Below are 19,541 nucleotides of genomic sequence, written 5' to 3'. Positions count from 1 at the left end.
TCAGACAGGTGCACATTACAAACTGTTCCGGATGACTGGTGATGCGGGGCGGAGGCACGTGATATCACGGTCACACCCCGCTCGTGATGTCCTGGTCACGCCCCCACAACCAGGTGTGGCCGTGATGTCACGAGCCTCCAGCGCTGCACTCGACGCTCTAAACAAACGCGGGGTGCAGCAGGGAGATAGTGGGGGGTCCCCAGCAGTGGGCCCCCCGCGATCAGACATCTTATCCCCTATTCTTTGGATAGAGGATATTATGTCTAGGGGCGGAGTACCCATTAAGAATTTTTTTAAATCTTAAGACTACTCTACCTATGGGGATTTTAATGGTGTTTTCCATATATGGACCTCATTTGTAAAATTTTATTTGGCATTGTGTCCTCTGTTGTAGAGTTTATTTTTAAATCCTAGGTCCCTATTTCTGGACAGAGAGATTGCCATACTTTTTAAGCTACTTACACTGATGTTTCAGTACAGGTATGCTCATAGTGATGCCACAGTATACAGCAGTCCCTAACCTTACAATGGCCACAGGTTACAATATTTTCCACATACAATTGTGATGTCCCAGTACGGGATATTCATCTCACAGTCCTATCAGCTTGAGTCCCTGCGCTTCCCCAGGACTCACCTGTGCTGTACCCCTATAATCTGTATAATTGTATATTATGTGTAAAGGACCTTTGATATGGTTACATGGTTATTAGTCACATGATAATGGTTGTCACATGTTAAAGTCACATGTTTTGTTACCCACCATATGACCATATGACCTGCAGTTAGTCTATGGGCTCCTTGCTCAGTCTCCCTTTATAAGAGGGGAAGGTACTACTATCTCTCTCTTCCACCACACTGTCTGCTGAGGTCAAGTCCAGTCCAGACATCTCAAAGACAGTGTCCAGCACATCTGGAGGCCTCAAGCCTAACCAGCAGCCACATGTCAGTAAGTCAAGTCATCTCTGTCTGCTGTCATTATCTTCAGTCAAGTCAAGTCAATTATAGTCAGCGTGGCTGTGCTAGAGTCTGTCAAGTCACTGCAAGTCCCAGCAAGCTGCGAGGTTCCCTGTGTTACTGGCCACCTCTCTGGGATCCTGGCCTAGCTGTAAAGACTGTACCATCTGTCTACCTCAGTAAAGCTACCGTTAACCCTCACCTGGCCTTGGACTCTTATTTGCCCTGCCTAACTAGGACTAGCGGTGCTACTGTTCGGGCGGTTCTTAGTAAAACCGCTCGCTGGCATTACAAACATTTAGGGGTTAACACCATCTGCCCCTTGGCTACAACATCTGCCCCATAGACCTCACATCGCACCCCCGTAGCCCACCACACAATGATCTTTTCTGGACCATCAGAACTTGAAACCAGACTCACCATACAATGCTACGGACAGTCCAGATCTATGAAACCTATGAACGTCTGAAAAAACTGATCAAAATGGGCATTTCACTACTAGAACCCCTGTATTACTGAAGTGCATGCACTGACTGGTGTCTGGTAGCGCCTCCTACAGTACAGAGAGGTATTACATTTCCTCTACTCTTTACTTGTGCCAGGGTTAGCTGCTCCTTTGGACACCAGGTGAGGGCGGCTTCATTTTACTTTTTTAGGACATTGGTGGAGATTTATCAAAACCTGTACAAAGGAAAAGTTGCCCAGTTGCCCATAGCAACCAATTGCATCGTGTCTTTCATTTTGCAGAGGCCTTGTTAAAAATGAAAGAAGCGATCTGATTGGTTGCTATGGGCAACTGGGCAACTTTTCCTCTGCACAGGTTTTGATAAATCTCCCCCATTGTGTGTACTGTACAGGACCCTGAAGTAGCTCCTGTCCTCTACATAGACAGTGATTTACAGCTTCCAGCAGATCTTTCTTGCTATATATAAGGACTTGTTTTATCTGCATTAGTTATCTATTATCTACTTATTTTTCTTTAATCCTCACTTTTTCCTATTTTTGAATGACAATTTGGGGCTTCAGAACCAATTACCAGGTTTCCATAGAGTTGTGGTCTCAACATACAATGGTTTTAATATACAATGGTTTTAACATACTGTGTAAATCCTAGAACCACCATATAGATAATGCACACAAAGATGTTACAATATAGACTAATGCACAACCGAATAATGTAAACAGTGATGTCACAGTACAAGGATAAGGCAGTAATTTCACAGTAAATGGGTGATGCATACAATTATGTCACAGAACAGGGATCATGCCCACAGTGATGCCACAGTATATAGAAAAAATACACAGATACTAGTGATGAGCGGCATATGCCATATTCGAATTCGCGATATTTCACGAATATGAGGACAAATATTCGTCCCATATTAGTGGAATTTTGTTATTGCGAAATTTCGCTCGTCTGCGCATGCGCGCAATTACATCATGCGAGAACGGAGATCATTTCCTGGACCTTTGCCAGTTGCTTTTCGCATCGCGATTTTCTGCTGCCCTGCGAAGCAAAGATGGTGGGGAGTAACTTTTCACCAAGTGAGGAAAAACTGCTGATTTGTGTAAGTAATGTCACCACTGTTATTTCATTATATTTAACTGCATTTTAGTTTAAAAGTTATGAGATAAGATCAGATAGCAGTGTTTCCCAAACAGTGTGTCTCCAGCTGTTGCACTGACAGACCATGCCTGCTGGGAGTTGTAGTTTTGCAACAGCTGGAGGCACACTGGTTGTGAAACACTGAGTTAGGTAACAATCTCTCAATGTTTCGCAACCATTGTGCCTCCAGCTGTTGCAAAACTACAACTCGCTGCATCCCCCCCCTCTCCCCAATGTGAATGTACAGGGTACATTCACATGGGCAGGGGCTTACAGTGTGTTTGTAGCTGAAGCAAATTTTGCGCTGCACCTCAAACTCTCAGCGGGAAACTACTGTGAACCCCCGCCCATGTGACTGTACCCTAAAAACACTACATTACACTACACTAACACAAAATAAAAAGTAAAAAAACACTACATATACACATAACCCTACACAGCCCCCCTCCCCTCCCCAATAAAAATGAAAAATGTCTGGTACGCCACTGTTTCCTAAACGGAGCCTCCAGATGTTGCAAAACAACAACTGTCCAGGCATGCTGGGAGTTTAGCACCAGCTGGAGGCACCCTGTTTGGGAATCACTAGCGTACAATACCCCTATGTCCACCCCTATGCAATTCCCTAATTTAGTCCTCAAATGTGCATGGCGCTCTCACTTTGGAGCACTGTGTTATCTGTGGTGTTACATAGGACTGCAGGTCACATCTACTACATTATCTGTACTCAGAGAGTTATCACTGTGTTATCTGTGGTGTTACATAGGACTGCAGGTCACATCTACTACATTATCTGTACTCAGAGAGTTATCACTGTATTATCAGTTGCGCTTCTTCTGTTTTAAAAAAAAACAAGTGGGTTCTCTTCTGCTTTTAAAAAAGCAATTGGTTGTCACAGGATACAAGGCACAAAGGACGCAAGCAAAAGCACAGAAACACTCTCCTCTCTAAACCACCATGTGAATCTGCAAAGGAATGCTGGTGGGGAGTGATGTTATATACTGGTCGTACCAGCAAGTTTCTATTGGTTGCTAGGGACGTTGCTAAGCTCTGACAACTGTGCTTGCAGGACTCTCATTGGCGAAATTTCAAAGAATATTCGCATGCACAAACCTTTCGCCTCACAGTCTCATCCCTGGGTCTTTAATGATACAAGCATTGCATTTATCAGTCGAAGGAGATCCCTACAATGTGCTCAGTTTTTAAGACAGTTTGAAAAAAAGACGAATATTTGTAATAGCGAATTTTTAGGGCAAAACTCGTAATATTCGCGAATTCGCGAATATACGATATTCGCTGCGAATATTCGAAATGCAATTATTCGTGAGCAACACTAATAGATACCACAGTTTCTACTAATTCTCAAAGTAATGTCACACTATTATTGTTATTATTTATTTTTATAATGCCCCTGGTTCTAGGGCACAATAAATAAATAAGGCATATTGTTACACATGTACAATAAGTGTGAAAATAAGTGTGAAAGTATTATAAATAATTCACAGAATGCCCTTTACAAGCAGGGCCTGTTTCTCTCTTTCTATAAATAAATGTATATATATATATATTTGGATAGAGAGGGAGAGATGGTCTTGCCCACAAGGGCTTAAACTCTGCAATCTACACAATATAGATAATGCACAAAGAGATGTCACAATACAGAATAATGAGTGAAGGAATAATGTACACACAGGGCCCCCAATATTGGGAGAGATTTATCAAAACCTGTGCAGAGGAAGATTGGTGCAGTTGCCCTTAGCAACCAATCAGATTGCTTCTTTAAAATTTTTAGAGGTTTTTTAACCTGTTAAGGACACAGGGCGTACCTGCATGCCTTGGTCCCAAAACAGGGGCTTGAAGCAATGTACGATTGGTGCTTTGATGCTCCCAGCCAGCCTTGACAGGCTATAGCAGCAAAACACCGACAACACTGATCAATGCTGAGCTAAAGCTTAGCATTGAACAGTGTATGCAATAGAATGATTGCATGTGATAGCCCCCTATGGGGGCTAAAAAAGAAAGTAAAAAGTGTAAAAACAAAAAAAAATTATAAATGTGAATAAGCCCTTCCACTAATAAAGGTTTGAATCACCCCCCATTTCCCATTTTTTTAAATAAAATAATGTAATAAAAAATAAACATATGTGGTACCGCCGCATGCGTAAATGCCTAAACTATTAAAATATAAGGTTAGTTAAACTGCATGGTCGATGGTGTACATGTAAAATACAATAACAAAATACAAAATTGTGCATTTTTGGTCACTTCATATACCATAAAAAAAATTATAAAAAGCAGTCAAAAAGTCCCATCAAAAGAAATGGTTCCAATAAAAACTAAAGACCACGGCGCAAAAAAATGGGCCCTCACATAGCCCTGTTTGCGGAAAAATGAAAGAGTTATGGGGGTCAGAAGATGACAATATTAAACATACCAATTTTGGTGCATGTAGTTATAATTTTTTAAAGTGGTAAAATCAAATAAAACCTACATAAATTGGGTATCCCTGTGACTGTATGGGCCTACAGAATAAATAGAAGGTATATTTTTACTGAAAAGTGCACTGTGTAGAAACGGAAGCCCCCAAAATTTAAAAAAAATTGCATTTTTTTTTATATAACAAATAAGTTTATTTTTTTTGTTTCCCCGCAAATTATGTTATAAAATAAGTGAAGTCATTACAAAGTACAATTGGTAACACAAAAAAACAAACAAGCCCTTATATTAGTCTGTAGGTGTAAAATTGAAAGTTATGATTTTTTGATTTTTAGAAGGGGAGGAGGAAAAAATAAAGTGCAAAAACGAAAATTGACCGGGTCTTTAACCCCTTAATGATGAGCGCCGTACATGTACGGCGCTGCTAAGTGTCACTTAGCGCACAGTGCTGTACATTTACGGAGCTGTGTTTCTTGATCATTGCGTCTCTGGACGCGGTGATCAGAACGGGATGACTGCTGATATCTATCAGCAGCCATCCCGCATTATCGCCCAGGGGGTCCTGAGACCCCCTCTTGTTGGCGATCGGTCAATTCTGACCAGCGAATCACGGCTTTTCCGGGCTGATCGGGTCTCTGGTCCGATAGCCCAGAAAATAGTGGATGATCATCCTAAAGTGGATGATCATCCTAAAGGATAGGAGCAAGGTGGCAGGGTTGCCACTCCCTCCTATCCCCTGTGATTGGCCGATCAGCGGCGAATCGCAGGGCAGGGGCGGGGGAGGTCGAAGTTCAAATCCCTGCTCTGCCCAGATGGTGGTGGCGGTTACCGGCGGGACAGCGGCAGACAGCGGGGGACCGGTGGGGGACCAGCGGCGGGGGGGACCAGCAGCAACAGAATGCAGCAGTGAAAATCTGGTAAGTGATCTTCACTGCTGCATTGCTGCATAGTTTTACAACTACAACTCCCAGCATGCCCAGATAGCCAAGGGCTGTCTGGGCATGCTAGGAGTTGTAGTTTTGCAACATCTGGAATGCTACAGTTTGGAGACCACTGTATAGTGGTCTGGAAACTGTACACTTCCAGATGTTGCAAAACTACAACTCCCAGCATGCCAAGACTGTCCAGGCATGCTGGGAGTTGTAGTTCGGCAACAACTGGAGGCACACTGGTTGGGAAACACTGTCTGTTTCCTAACTCAGTGTTTCCCAACCTGTGTGCCTCCAGCTGTTGCAAAACTACAACTCCCAGCATGCATTGACAGATGATGCATGCTGGGAGTTGTGGTTTTGCAACAGCTGGAGGTACACTGGTGCGGAAACACTGCAGTAGTCTGTTACCTAACTTAGTATTTCCCAACCAGTTTGCCTCCAGATGTTGAATAGAGACAACTCCCAGCATGCATCATCGGTCAATGCATGCTGGGAGTTGTAGTTTTGCAACAGCTGGAGGCATGCTGAGAGTTGTAGTCAGTGCATGCTGAGAGTTGTAGTTTTGCAACAGTTGAAGGTACAGGGTACATTCACACGGGTTGAGGTTTACAGCGAGTTTCCCTTTCAGTTTGAGCTGCAGCAAATTTTCCGCCACAGCGCAAACTCCCAGCGGGAAACTCGCTGTGAACCCTTGCCCGTATGAATTTACCCTAAAAACACTACATTAACACAAAATAAAGGGTAAAACACTACATATACACCCCCCACCCCCTAATAAAAATTTAAAAAAGTCTCATACTGCAGTGTTTACAAAACAGAGCCTCCAGCTGGAGGCACCCTGTTTGGGAAACACTGCCGTGTCCGTCCCTATGCATATCCCTAATTTAGGCCTCAAATGCGCATGGCGCTCTCTCACTTCGGAGCCCTGTCGTATTTCAAGGCAACAGTTTAGGGCCACATATGGGGTATTTCCGTACTCAGGTGAAATTGCCTAACAAATCTTGGGGGGCTTTTTCTCCTTTTACCCCTTATGAAAAGGTAAAGTTGGAGTCTACACCAGCATGTTAGTGTAAAAAAATAAAAATGTTTACACTAATATGCTGGTGTTGCCCCATACTTTTCATTTTTACAATAGGTAAAAGGAAAAAAAGACCCCCTAAATTTGTAGCGTAATTTCTCCTGAGTACGGAAATACCCCATATGTGGGTGTAAAGTGCTCTGCGGGCGCACAACAAGGCTCAGTAGTGAGAGCACACTATGTACATTTGAAGTCTAAATTGGGGATTTTCACAGGGGTGGCTGATAGTTACAGCGGTTATGACATAAACGCAAAAAAAAATCACCCACATGTGACCCCATTTTGGAAACTTCACCCCTCATGGAACGTAACAAGGGGTATCGTGAGCCTTTACAACCCACAGGTGTTTGACAAATTTTAGTTAAAGTTGGACATGAAAATGAAAAATGCTGGTGTTAACCCAAAGTTTTTATTTTCACAAGGGGTAATAGGAGAAAAAGCCCCCCAAAATTTGTAACACCCTTTCTTCTGAGTACCGTATTTATCGGCGTATAACACGCACCCCCATTTTAACAGGGAAATTTAAGTAAAAAAAATAAAATGTAAAATAAATGACTTGGACTAAATGCCACATAATCTCCCCAACTTCGTTTTCTTCTGCACCTCAGTTTGGTCTCGTCCCCTCCAGTGCCACATCATTCCTTCCCTTTTATCAGTCCCTGTTCCACATTTACCCCTCTCATCGCCACCCCCATGTCGCATCATCCCCCCATGTCTCATCATCCCCCCATGTCTCATCATTTCCCCCTGTCATAGACCACCACTAGCCATATAGACATTAAGCATTTAGTGCCTCCCCCACCATAATTTCCCCCTGTCTCATCATCCCCCACCCTGTTTCATCATGCCCCCCATCATTCCCCCCCCCTCATCATTTCCCCATGTCTCATCACCCCCCCCCCCCCCCATCATGTTCCTCCTATGCTATTCATTTCCTGCAAACGCTGCGAGTCAGAGTTCAGAGTGCGGCGACTGCAGGAAATGAAAAGTGACGTCCCTGATGCCGCACAGAGAAGCCGGCAGAGGACGTCATTCTTCTGCTTCACTGACCACAGCCCATAAGACCCCATGCCTGACCTGGCCTGCGGAAGCGCAGCCAGGTAAGGAAAATAAAAAAAAAACTATGAAAAGCAGAGGAAAAGGAATGATGAGGGAGGGGGGAGGTGTCACGATTCGGCTTACAGGTAGTGGATCCTCTGTGTCAGCGAGGGATTGGCGTGGACCGTGCTGGTGGACCGGTTCTAAGAGGCTACTGGTGTTCACCAGAGCCCGCCGCAAAGCGGGATGGTCTTGCTGCGGCAGTAGCAACCAGGTCGTATCCACTAGCAACGGCTCAACCTCGCTGACTGCTGAGAAGGCGTGGGACAGAAGGACTAGGCAGAGGCAAGGTCAGACGTAGCAGAAGGTCGGGGCAGGCGGCAAGGTTCGTAGTCAAGATGGATAGCAGAAGTTCAGGTAACACAGGCTTGGACAACACTAAACGCTTTCACTGGCACAAGGCAACAAGATCCGGCAAGGGAGTGCAGGGGCAGTGAGCAGATATAGTCTGGGAGCAGATGGAAGCCAATTAAGCTAATTGGGCCAGGCACCAATCATTGGTGCACTGGCCCTTTAAGTCTCAGAGAGCTGGCGCGCGCGCGCCCTAGAGAGCGGAGCCGCGCGCGCCAGCACATGACAGCAGGGGACAGGGACGGGTAAGTGACTTGGGATGCGATTCGCGAGCGGGCTCGTCCCGCTGTGCGAATCGCATCCCCGACGGCCATGTCAGTGCAGCGCTCCCGGTCAGCGGGACTGACCGGGGCGCTGCAGGGAGAGAGACGCCGTGAGCGCTCCGGGGAGGAGCGGGGACCCGGAGCGCTCGGCGTAACAGTACCCCCCCCTTAGGTCTCCCCCTTTCTTTGTCCGGTAACTGCTTCCCATGGGATGAGGACCCCGGGAATGATTGGAGGGTTTCCTCAAAGGCAGGCAGTACAGCAGGAGTGGGAATGGGGAGGGAGGGCAGAGGGTGAAGCTTGGCACGGGGCAGGGTGACACAAGGACGGGGGCCATGAGGAGGCACTGAGGCTTGCCTGACGGGACTGGGAGGGGGGGAGAGGCACTTCCTATGACAGGCAGAGTCCCAGTTCTTGATCTCCCCGGTGGTCCAGTCAAGGGTGGGAGAATGAAGCCGGAGCCATGGCAGACCGAGGAGGACCTCAGAGGTACAGTTGGGAAGGACGAAAAATTCAATCCTTTCGTGGTGGGGTCCAATGCACATCAAGAGGGGTTCTGTGCGGTAACGCACGGTGCAATCCAATCTGACTCCGTTGACCGCGGAAATGTAGAGCGGCTTTACGAGACGGGTCACCGGGATGCGGAATTTATTCACAAAAGAATCCAGAATAAAATTCCCAGAGGCACCAGAGTCCAAGCAGGCCACGGCTGAGAGGGAGGAGTTGGCTGAAGGAGAAATCCGCACGGGCACCGTGAGACGTGGAGAAGCAGAGTTTGAACCAAGAGACGCCACACCCACGTGAGCTGGGTGCGTGCGTGCGTTTCCCAGACGTGGAGGACGAATAGGGCAATCCACCAAGAAATGCTCGGTACTGGCACAGTACAGACAAAGATTTTCTTCCCTACGGCGATTCCTCTCTTCCTGGGTCAGGCGAGACCGATCCACTTGCATGGCCTCCTCGGCGGGAGGCCCAGGCGTAGATTGCAACAGATACTGTGGGAGAGGTGCCCAGAGATCTAAGTCTTTTTCCTGGCGGAGCTCTTGATGTCTCTCAGAAAAACGCATGTCAATGCGGGTGGCCAAATGGATAAGTTCTTGCAGGTTGGCAGGAATCTCTCGTGCGGCCAGCACATCCTTGATGCGACTGGATAGGCCTTTTTTAAAGGTCGCGCAGAGAGCCTCGTTATTCCATGATAATTCGGAAGCAAGAGTACGAAATTGGATGGCGTACTCGCCCACTGAAGAATTACCCTGGACCAGGTTCAGCAGGGCAGTCTCGGCAGAAGAAGCTCGGGCTGGCTCCTCGAAGACACTACGGACCTCAGCGAAGAAGGACTGGACTGTGGCTGTGGCAGGATCATTGCGGTCCCAGAGCGGTGTGGCCCAAGACAAGGCCTTTCCTGAAAGAAGGCTCACTACGAACGCCACCTTAGATCGTTCTGTAGGAAACAAGTCCGACAACATCTCCATATGCAGGGAACACTGAGACAGAAATCCACGGCAGAGTCTAGAGTCCCCATCAAATTTGTCCGGCAGGGACAAGCGGAGGCTAGGAGCGGCCACTCGCTGCGGAGGAGGTGCAGGAGCTGGCGGAGGAGATGGTTGCTGCTGTAGCAGAGGCAGAAGTTGCTGTAACATGGTGGTCAACTGCGACAGCTGCTGTCCTTGTTGGGCAATCTGCTGCGATTGCTGAGCGACCACCGTGGTAAGGTCAGCGAGACTTGGCAGCGGCACCTCAGCGGGATCCATGGCCGGATCTACTGTCACGATTCGGCTTACAGGTAGTGGATCCTCTGTGTCAGCGAGGGATTGGCGTGGACCGTGGTGGTGGACCGGTTCTAAGAGGCTACTGGTGTTCACCAGAGCCCGCCGCAAAGCGGGATGGTCTTGCTGCGGCAGTAGCAACCAGGTCGTATCCACTAGCAACGGCTCAACCTCGCTGACTGCTGAGAAGGCGTGGGAAAGAAGGACTAGGCAGAGGCAAGGTCAGACGTAGCAGAAGGTCGGGGCAGGCGGCAAGGTTCGTAGTCAAGATGGATAGCAGAAGTTCAGGTAACACAGGCTTGGACAACACTAAACGCTTTCACTGGCACAAGGCAACAAGATCCGGCAAGGGAGTGCAGGGGCAGTGAGCAGATATAGTCTGGGAGCAGATGGAAGCCAATTAAGCTAATTGGGCCAGGCACCAATCATTGGTGCACTGGCCCTTTAAGTCTCAGAGAGCTGGCGCGCGCGCGCCCTAGAGAGCGGAGCCGCGCGCGCCAGCACATGACAGCAGGGGACCGGGACGAGTAAGTGACTTGGGATGCGATTCGCGAGCGGGCGCGTCCCGCTGTGCGAATCGCATCCCCGACGGCCATGTCAGTGCAGCGCTCCCGGTCAGCGGGACTGACCGGGGCGCTGCAGGGAGAGAGACGCCGTGAGCGCTCCGGGGAGGAGCGGGGACCCGGAGCGCTCGGCGTAACAGGAGGTAAGAAAAATTTAAAGCAGAGTGGGGAGGAGACGCCGCTGGTCATTGATTTAAAGTGGCCGCGGTCATGCTGCTAATACTTCACAACCTGCTGCGGCCGCTTTAAATCAGTGACCAGAAGATTTATCGGCATATAACACGCATGCAGGCTTTTTGCCTTAAATTTAAGTTTTAAAAGTGTGTGTTATACGCCGATAAATGTGGTATATAAATACCCCATATGTGAATGTAAAGTGTTCTGCGGGCGAACTACAATGCTCAGAAGAGAAGGAGCAACATTGGGCTTTTTGAGAGAGAATTCAGCTGGAATTGAAGGCCATGTGTGTTAACAAAGCCCCCATGGTGCCAGAACAGCGGAACCCCCCCACATGCGATCCCATTTTGGAAACTCACGGAATGTAATAAGGGGTACAGTGAACATTTAGACCCCACAGGTGTCTGACAGATTTTTGGAACAGTGGTCCGTGAAAATGAAAAATGAAATTTTTCATTTGCACAGCCCACTGTTCAAAAAATCTGTCAAATGCCAGTGGGGTGTAAATGCTAACTGCACCCCTTATTAAATTCTTTGAGGGGTGTAGTTTCCAAAATGGGGTTCCGCTGTTCTGGCAGCAAGGGGGCTTTGTAAACGCACAAGGCCCCCGACTTCTATTCCAACCAAATGCTCTTTCCAAAAGCCCAATGGCACTCCTTCTCTTCTGAGCATTGCAGTTCGCCCACAGAGCACTTTACATCCACATATGGGGTATTTCCATACTCAGAAGAAATTGTGTTACAAATTTTGGGGGGCTTTTTTCACCTATTACCCCTTGTAAAAATAAAAATTTGGGATAACACCAGCATTTTAGTGAAAAAAAATTTTAAAAATGTCATTCTCACGTCCAACTTTAGCGAAAATTCATCAATCACCTGTGCGGTGTTAAGGCTCACTACACCCCTTGTTACATTTGTTGAGGGGTGTAGTTTCCAAAATAGTGTGCCATGTGTTTTTTTTGTTTTTTTTGTTTTTGTTTTTTGCTGTTATGGCACCATGGGGGCTTCCTAAATGTGACATGCCCCGCAAAAACCATTTCAGCAAAATTCGCTCTTCAAAATCCCATTGTCGCTCTTTCCCTTCTGAGCCCTCTAGTGCACCCACAGAACACTTTACATCCACATATGAGGTATTTCCTTCATGGGGTGTTACGGCTCACTGGACCCTTTGTTACATTCCTTGAGGGGTGTAGTTTCCCAAATAGTGTGCCATGTGTTTGGTTTTGTTTTTTCTTTTTTTGCTGTTCTGGCACCATGGGAGCTTCCTAAATGAGACATGCCCCCCAACAACCATTTCAGCAAAATTCACTCTCCAAAATCCCATTGTCGCTCCTTCCCTTCTGAGCCCTCTACTGCGCCCGCAGAACACTTTACATACACATATGAGGTATTTCCTTACTCGTGAGGAATAGGGTTACAAATTTTGGGGGACATTTTTACCTATAACCCCTTGTAAAATGAAGAAAAATGGGTTTACAAGAACATGTTAGTGTAAAAAAAAGGATTTGGAATTTTTGAATTTGAATAGCATTGCTACTATTCCTGTGAAACACCTAAAGGGTTAACAAACTTTCTGAATGTCATTTTGAATACTTTAAGGGGTGCAGTTTTCATAATGAGGTCCATTATAGGGTATTTCTATCATAAAGACCCTCAAATTCATTTCGAAACTGAACTGATCCCTGAAAAATTCTGATTTTGAAATTTTCATGAAAAATTGGAAAATTGCTGCTAAACTAAAAAGCCCTCTGATGTCTTCAAAAAGTAAAAACATGTCAACTTTATGATGCAAACACAAACTAGACATATTGTATATGTGAATCAACATATCATTTATATGGAATGTCCACTTTCCTTACAAAGTTCGAAAAATGCTACATTTTCAAATTTTTCATGAACTTTTGGATTGAACATGGATTTTTTTTACCAAGAAATGATGCAAGTATCGACAAAAATTTTCCACTAACATAAAGTAGAATATGTCATGAAAAAACAATCTCAGAATAAAATTCATAAGTAAAAGCATCCCAGTGTTATTAATGCTTGAACTGACAGTGGTCAGATTTGCAAAAAATGTCTGTGTCCTTAAAGGGGTACTCCACCCCTAGACATCGTATCCCCTATTCAAAGGATAGGGGATAAGATGTCTGATCACGGGGGTCCCACCTGTTACTGCTCCGGAAGCGTTGGAGGGTCTGGGTCCCGACCCTGGGAACAGAAGATCGTGACATCACGACTCTGCCCCCGTGTGACGTCATGCCCCGCCCCCTCAATGCAAGTTGTACACTGTACACTAAGGACAAGCAGGGCTCTGTACACCGAGGACAAGCAGGGCTCTGTAAACTAAGGACAAGCAGGGCTCTGTACACCGAGGACAAGCAGGGCTCTGTACACTAAGGACAAACAGGGCTCTGTACACCAAGGACAAGCAGGGCTCTGTACACTAAGGACAAGCAGGGCTCTGTACACTAAGGACAAGCAGGGCTCTTTACACTGAGGATAAGCAGGGCTCTGTACACCGAGGACCAGCGGGGCTCTGTACTCTGAGGACAAGCAGGGCTCTGTACACCGAGGACAAGCAGGGCTCTGTACACCGAGGACAAGCAGGGCTCTGTACACTGAGGACAAGCAGGGCTCTGTACACTGAGGACAAGCAGGGCTCTGTACACTGAGGACAAGCAGGGCTCTGTACACTGAGGACAAGCAGGGCTCTGTACACTGAGGACAAGCAGGGATATGTGCACTGAGGACAAGCAGGGCTCTCTAAACTGAGGACAAGCAGGGCTCTGTACACTGGGGACAAGCAGGGCTCTGTGCCCTGAGGACAAGCAGGGCTCTGTACACTGAGGACAAGGATGGCTCTGTGCACTGAGGACAAGCAGGGCTCTGTACACTGAGGACAAGCAGGGCCCTGTACACTGAGGGCAAGCAGGGATCTGTACACTAAGGACAAGCAGGGCTCTGTACACCGAGGACAAGCAGGGCTCTGTACACTAAGGACAAGCAGGGCTCTTTACACTGAGGATAAGCAGGTCTCTGTACACCGAGGACCAGCGGGGCTCTGTACACTGAGGACAAGCAGGGCTCTGTACACTGAGGACAAGCAGGGCTCTGTACACCGAGGACAAGCAGGGCTCTGTACATGAGGAGAAGCAGGGATATGTACACTGAGGACAAGCAGGGATATGTGCACTGGGGACAAGCAGGGCTCTCTACACTGAGGACAAGCAGGGCTCTATACACTGGGGACAAGCAGGGCTCTGTGCACTGAGGACAAGCAGGGCTCTGTACACTGAGGACAAGGAGGGCTCTGTACACTGAGGACAAGCAGGGCTCTGTACACTGAGGACAAGCAGTGCTCTGTACACTGAGGACAAGCAGGGCTCTGTGCACTGAGGACAAGCAGGGCTCTGTACACTGAGGACGAGCAGGGCTCTGAGGATAAGCAGAGCTTTGTGCAGTGAGGATAAGCAGAGCTTTGTGCACTGAGGCTCTGTGACACGCCCGGCTTACACAGCAGGATGATTGACAAGCAAGGACTCTGCAAAGAGCCCCGCTTGTCCCACACACACTTCCTGTATTTTGTTTCTGCACAAAGACAATAGCTGCAGGGACAGTATTTTTTCACCTAAAAATTTGCACATTTTTTAACCAATGCATATTACAAATATACATTTTGGCCCTGATATACTAAGAGTGGAGTTTAGGTTTCTTTGTGTGTATTAATTCCCTACAATTTTTCCCACAGTATTTACTAAGGTTTCCCTACATTTTGCGCATTTCCCTACATTTTGCATGTTTTTACACCTGCTCTGATCTGTCTGGTTTTCCTCAGCTCAAATCCACCACATTTTCTGTGGAAACCTTAGTAAATATGTTGGGTTTTTGTGAAAATGTTGGGAACACGCCCCTTTTCAGTGATCACACCCCCTTTTCCCGATGGCGATGCCCCTGGTTCGGGTTATATTAGTAAAATGGAGAGTTAATCAGGTTTATTTTCAATTCTGGCGCAGACAGAATTTCTGGCGCAATGCACCAGAATCTGGCGCACATCCCGACAACATGGCGTGTTTGCAATAGTAAATGAGGGACATAATGTTATTTTCTACATTATATAAAAAAAATTTGCAAATGACAGATACAGTTTAAAAAAAAGTCTTCTGTGATAAACTGTAAAGGTTTCGCTTGGATCCAGTGGACCCATCAGGACCCATGAAAAGGTTGGTCCTGTGTACACAGTGATGTCACAGTACAAGGATAAGGCACACAGTGATGTACCAGCATAGAGATAATGGTATAAAACTGCACTTTATTCTGTTCAATAAAAAAATAAAAAAATTATGACGGAGGCTCGTAATATAAACAGACACAGGTGTGAACAAGGCTTAAAGGGGTACTCCACCCCTAGACATCTTATCCCCTATCCAAAGGATAGGGGATAAGATGTCAGATTGCCGTGGTCCCGCTGCTGGGGACCCCCTGGATCTACCATGCAGCACCCACCTGTAGATGTCTAGGGGCAGAGTACCCTTTTATGGACCAAGCCCATTCTAACCTTAAGGACCAGGCCAATTTTTTTTTAGCGTTTTCGTTTTTTCCTCCTCGCCTTCTAAAATCCATAACTCTGTTATATTTCCATCTACAGACCCATATAAGGACTTGTTTTTTGCATGACCAATTGTACTTTGTAATGAAACCTCTCATTTTCACACTGTACACTTTACGGTAAAAATGACATGTGTTCTTTATTCTGGGAGTCAATATGATTAAAATGATACCCATGGATTGATACTTTTATATTTTTGTACCGCTTAAAAAAAATTTAAAACCTTTTGTACAAAATCAGTAATCTAAAATAGCCCTATTTTGACCACCTATAACTTTTTCATTTTTCCATATATAGGGCGGTATGAGGGCTCATTTTTTTGCGCCGTCATCTATACTTTTTATCGATACCACATTTGCATATATAAAACTTTTAGATCATTTTTTATAAATTTCTTTGGGAATAAAATGTGACAAAAAATCAGCATTTTTGGACTTTTTTTATTTTTTACGTTTACGCTGTTCAACGTACGGGATCAGTAACATTATTTTTGATTGTTCGGACATTTACCCACGCGGCGATACCAAATATGTTTATTTTAAAAAATTACGCTTTTTGGGGGTAAAATGAGAAAAACGGACAATTTTCATTTTTATTGGGGGAGGGTATTTTCACTTTTTTTTACTTTTTATTTTCACATTTTTAAACTTTTTTTTACACTTTTTATGTCCCCAAAGGGGTCTATCTATAGCAATCATTTGATTGCTAATACTGTTCAGTGCTATCCATAGACCAGAGCAGGAGATGCCGGGAGACAGACAGAGGCAGGTGAGGGGACTTCCGTCCGCCATTACAGATGATCGGATCGCCGCGGCAATGCTGTGGGCGATCCGATCATCTATTTTAACATGCGCATTGCCGCAGATGCCATGATCTGTACTGATCATGGCATCTGAGGGATTAATGGCGGACATCCGCGCGATCGCCGTTGATGTCGGCCATTACCGGCGGGTCCCCAGCTGCTGATAGCAGCCGGAACCTGCCGTGTATGACACGAGCACCGCTCCGATGCTAGCGGTCATACACAGGATGTAAATGTACGTCCTGGTGTGCGAAGTACCGCCAAACTAGGATGTACATTTACGTCCTTGGTCGTTAAGGGGTTAAGGACCACAGTTTTTTTTTTTTTTCATTTTTGCACTTTTGGATTAGATAAAAATCAGAAGGCTTGGAGCAATAGAACACCGATCGGACAACAAGGAGAAATGTAAGAAGCCTCCGGCTGTCCTCTCAGCTGTTCGGGATGCCTCGATTTCACCGCGGCAGTCCCGAACAGCCCACTAAGCTAACCGGCAACTGTTTTCTCCTGTTTTAGACGCTGCAATCAACTTTGATTGCAGCGTCTAAAGGGTTAATACCGGACATCAGCCCGATTGGCGATGTCCGGTATTTGCCGCGGGTCCTGGTTGCCGATAGCAATCGGGACCCACCAGGTATGAAGCCGGCCATGGAAGCCGGCCATGGAAGTAATTATACGTCCGTAGTCATTAAGGGGAGCGTTACTGGTTACTGTTGTTAGAAACAACTTTTTTTCATTATTTTTTTCATTCATTAAAACTTTGTTGAAAACTAAGTATTTTCCTAATTTACTTTAATTTTTTTTTTAAATTGATCGATAAAGATGTGAAAAGATGTTTATAAAAAAAAATGGCCACTAGGGGTCTCTGTCTCTTTGATTTTGCTAACAAACCCTGGTAATCAAGTCCTTTTGGTACTGCAACTAGGTATTTTGGACCCATTCCCATGCTTAGGGGAGGAGGGAGGATGAGAGAGGTTCTCTCCCTGCTCTGCTCCCTGCTGTGCCTCAGTGCAGTGTATCATCCGGATTTCATCAGTGTGAGACAGCTAGCAGCCTTTTTAAAAGATAAGCTTTTCAGTGCACACTGACAAGCTGTCACGATGCCGGCTGGCAGGAGGTGGATCCTCTGTGCCAGAGAGGGATTGGCGTGGACCGTGCTAGTGGACCGGTTCTAAGTCACTACTGGTTTTCACCAGAGCCCGCCGCAAAGCGGGATGGTCTTGCTGCGGCGGTAGTGACCAGGTCGTATCCACTAGCAACGGCTCAACCTCTCTGACTGCTGAAGATAGGCGCGGTACAAGGGAGTAGGCAGAAGCAAGGTCGGACGTAGCAGAAGGTCGGGGCAGGCAGCAAGGATCGTAGTCAGGGGCAACGGCAGGAGGTCTGGAACACAGGCTAGGAACACACAAGGAAACGCTTTCACTGGCACAATGGCAACAAGATCCGGCGAGGGAGTGCAGGGGAAGTGAGGTATACATAGGGAGTGCACAGGTGAACACACTGATTAGAACCACTTGCGCCAATCAGCGGCGCAGTGGCCCTTTAAATCGCAGAGACCCGGCGCGCGCGCGCCCTAGGGAGCGGGGCCGCGCGCGCCGGGACAGGACCGACGGAGAGCAAGTCAGGTACGGGAGCCGGGGTGTGCATCGCGAGCGGGCGCCACCCGCATCGCGAATCGCATCCCGGCTGGAGGCGGTATCGCAGCGCACCGGGTCAGTGGATCTGACCGGAGCGCTGCAGTAGCGAGAGTGTAGCGAGCGCTCCGGGGACCCGGAGCGCTCGGCGTAACAGTACCCCCCCCCCCCTTGGGTCTCCCCCTCTTCTTAGAGCCTGAGAACCTGAGGAGCAGACTTTTGTCTAGGATATTGTCCTCAGGTTCCCAGGATCTCTCTTCAGGACCACAACCCTCCCAATCGACCAAAAAAAAAGTTTTCCCTCTGACCTTCTTGGAGGCCAGTATCTCCTTTACGGAGAAGATGTCCGAGGAGCCGGAAACAGGAGTGGGAGAAACAAGTTTGGGAGAGAAACGGTTGATGATGAGTGGTTTAAGAAGAGAAACGTGAAAGGCATTAGGAATACGAAGAGAAGGAGGAAGAAGAAGTTTGTAAGAGACAGGATTAATCTGGCACAAAATTTTGAAAGGACCAAGATAGCGTGGTCCCAATTTGTAGCTAGGGACACGGAAGCGGACATATTTAGCGGAGAGCCATACCTTGTCTCCAGGAGAAAAAATGGGGGGAGCTCTTCTTTTCTTATCAGCAAACTTCTTCATGCGTGATGAAGCCTGTAAGAGAGAATTTTGGGTCTCTTTCCATATGGTGGAAAGATCACGAGATATTTCATCCACAGCGGGCAAACCAGAGGGCAAGGGAGTCGGGAGGGGGGGAAGAGGGTGACGGCCGTACACCACAAAAAATGGGGATTTGGAGGAAGATTCAGAGACTCTGAAGTTATACGAGAATTCGGCCCATGGTAGAAGATCTGCCCAGTCATCCTGGCGGGAGGAAACAAAATGCCGTAAATAATCACCCAGGACCTGGTTAATTCTTTCTACTTGCCCATTGGATTGAGGATGATAGGCAGAAGAAAAGTTAATTTAATCTTGAGTTGTTTACAGAGAGCCCTCCAGAATTTTGACACGAATTGGACGCCTCTGTCCGAGACGATCTGCGTGGGCAACCCGTGAAGACGAAAAATGTGTACAAAAAATTGTTTTGCCAACTGAGGCGCTGAAGGAAGACCAGGAAGAGGGATGAAATGTGCCATCTTGGAGAATCGATCAACGACCACCCAAACAACAGTGTTGCCACGGGATGGGGGTAAGTCTGTAATAAAGTCCATACCAATCAGAGACCAAGGCTGTTCGGGGACAGGCAGAGGATGAAGAAGACCAGCGGGCTTCTGGCGAGGAGTCTT

At 46.9% G+C, this 19,541-nt stretch overlaps 1 protein-coding gene across 1 annotated transcript in view; it reads left to right on the top strand.

The window, feature by feature from the left end:
* Nucleotides 1-929: 929 nt before the first annotated feature.
* LOC130290786 (keratin, type I cytoskeletal 18-like) overlaps nt 930-19,541 on the top strand; it is a 125,813-nt gene continuing 107,201 nt past the window's right edge. Inside the window, exon 1 of the mRNA XM_056538856.1 lies at nt 930-946. The gene's annotated coding sequence lies outside the window, so the exon portion shown is untranslated. The remainder of the gene's footprint in view (nt 947-19,541) is intronic.

Source organism: Hyla sarda, chromosome 9, assembly GCF_029499605.1.
Source record: "Hyla sarda isolate aHylSar1 chromosome 9, aHylSar1.hap1, whole genome shotgun sequence".
Lineage (NCBI taxonomy): Eukaryota > Metazoa > Chordata > Amphibia > Anura > Hylidae > Hyla > Hyla sarda.
Note: the sequence above shows the minus strand (reverse complement) of the source record. Positions and strands in the feature narration are given on the sequence as shown.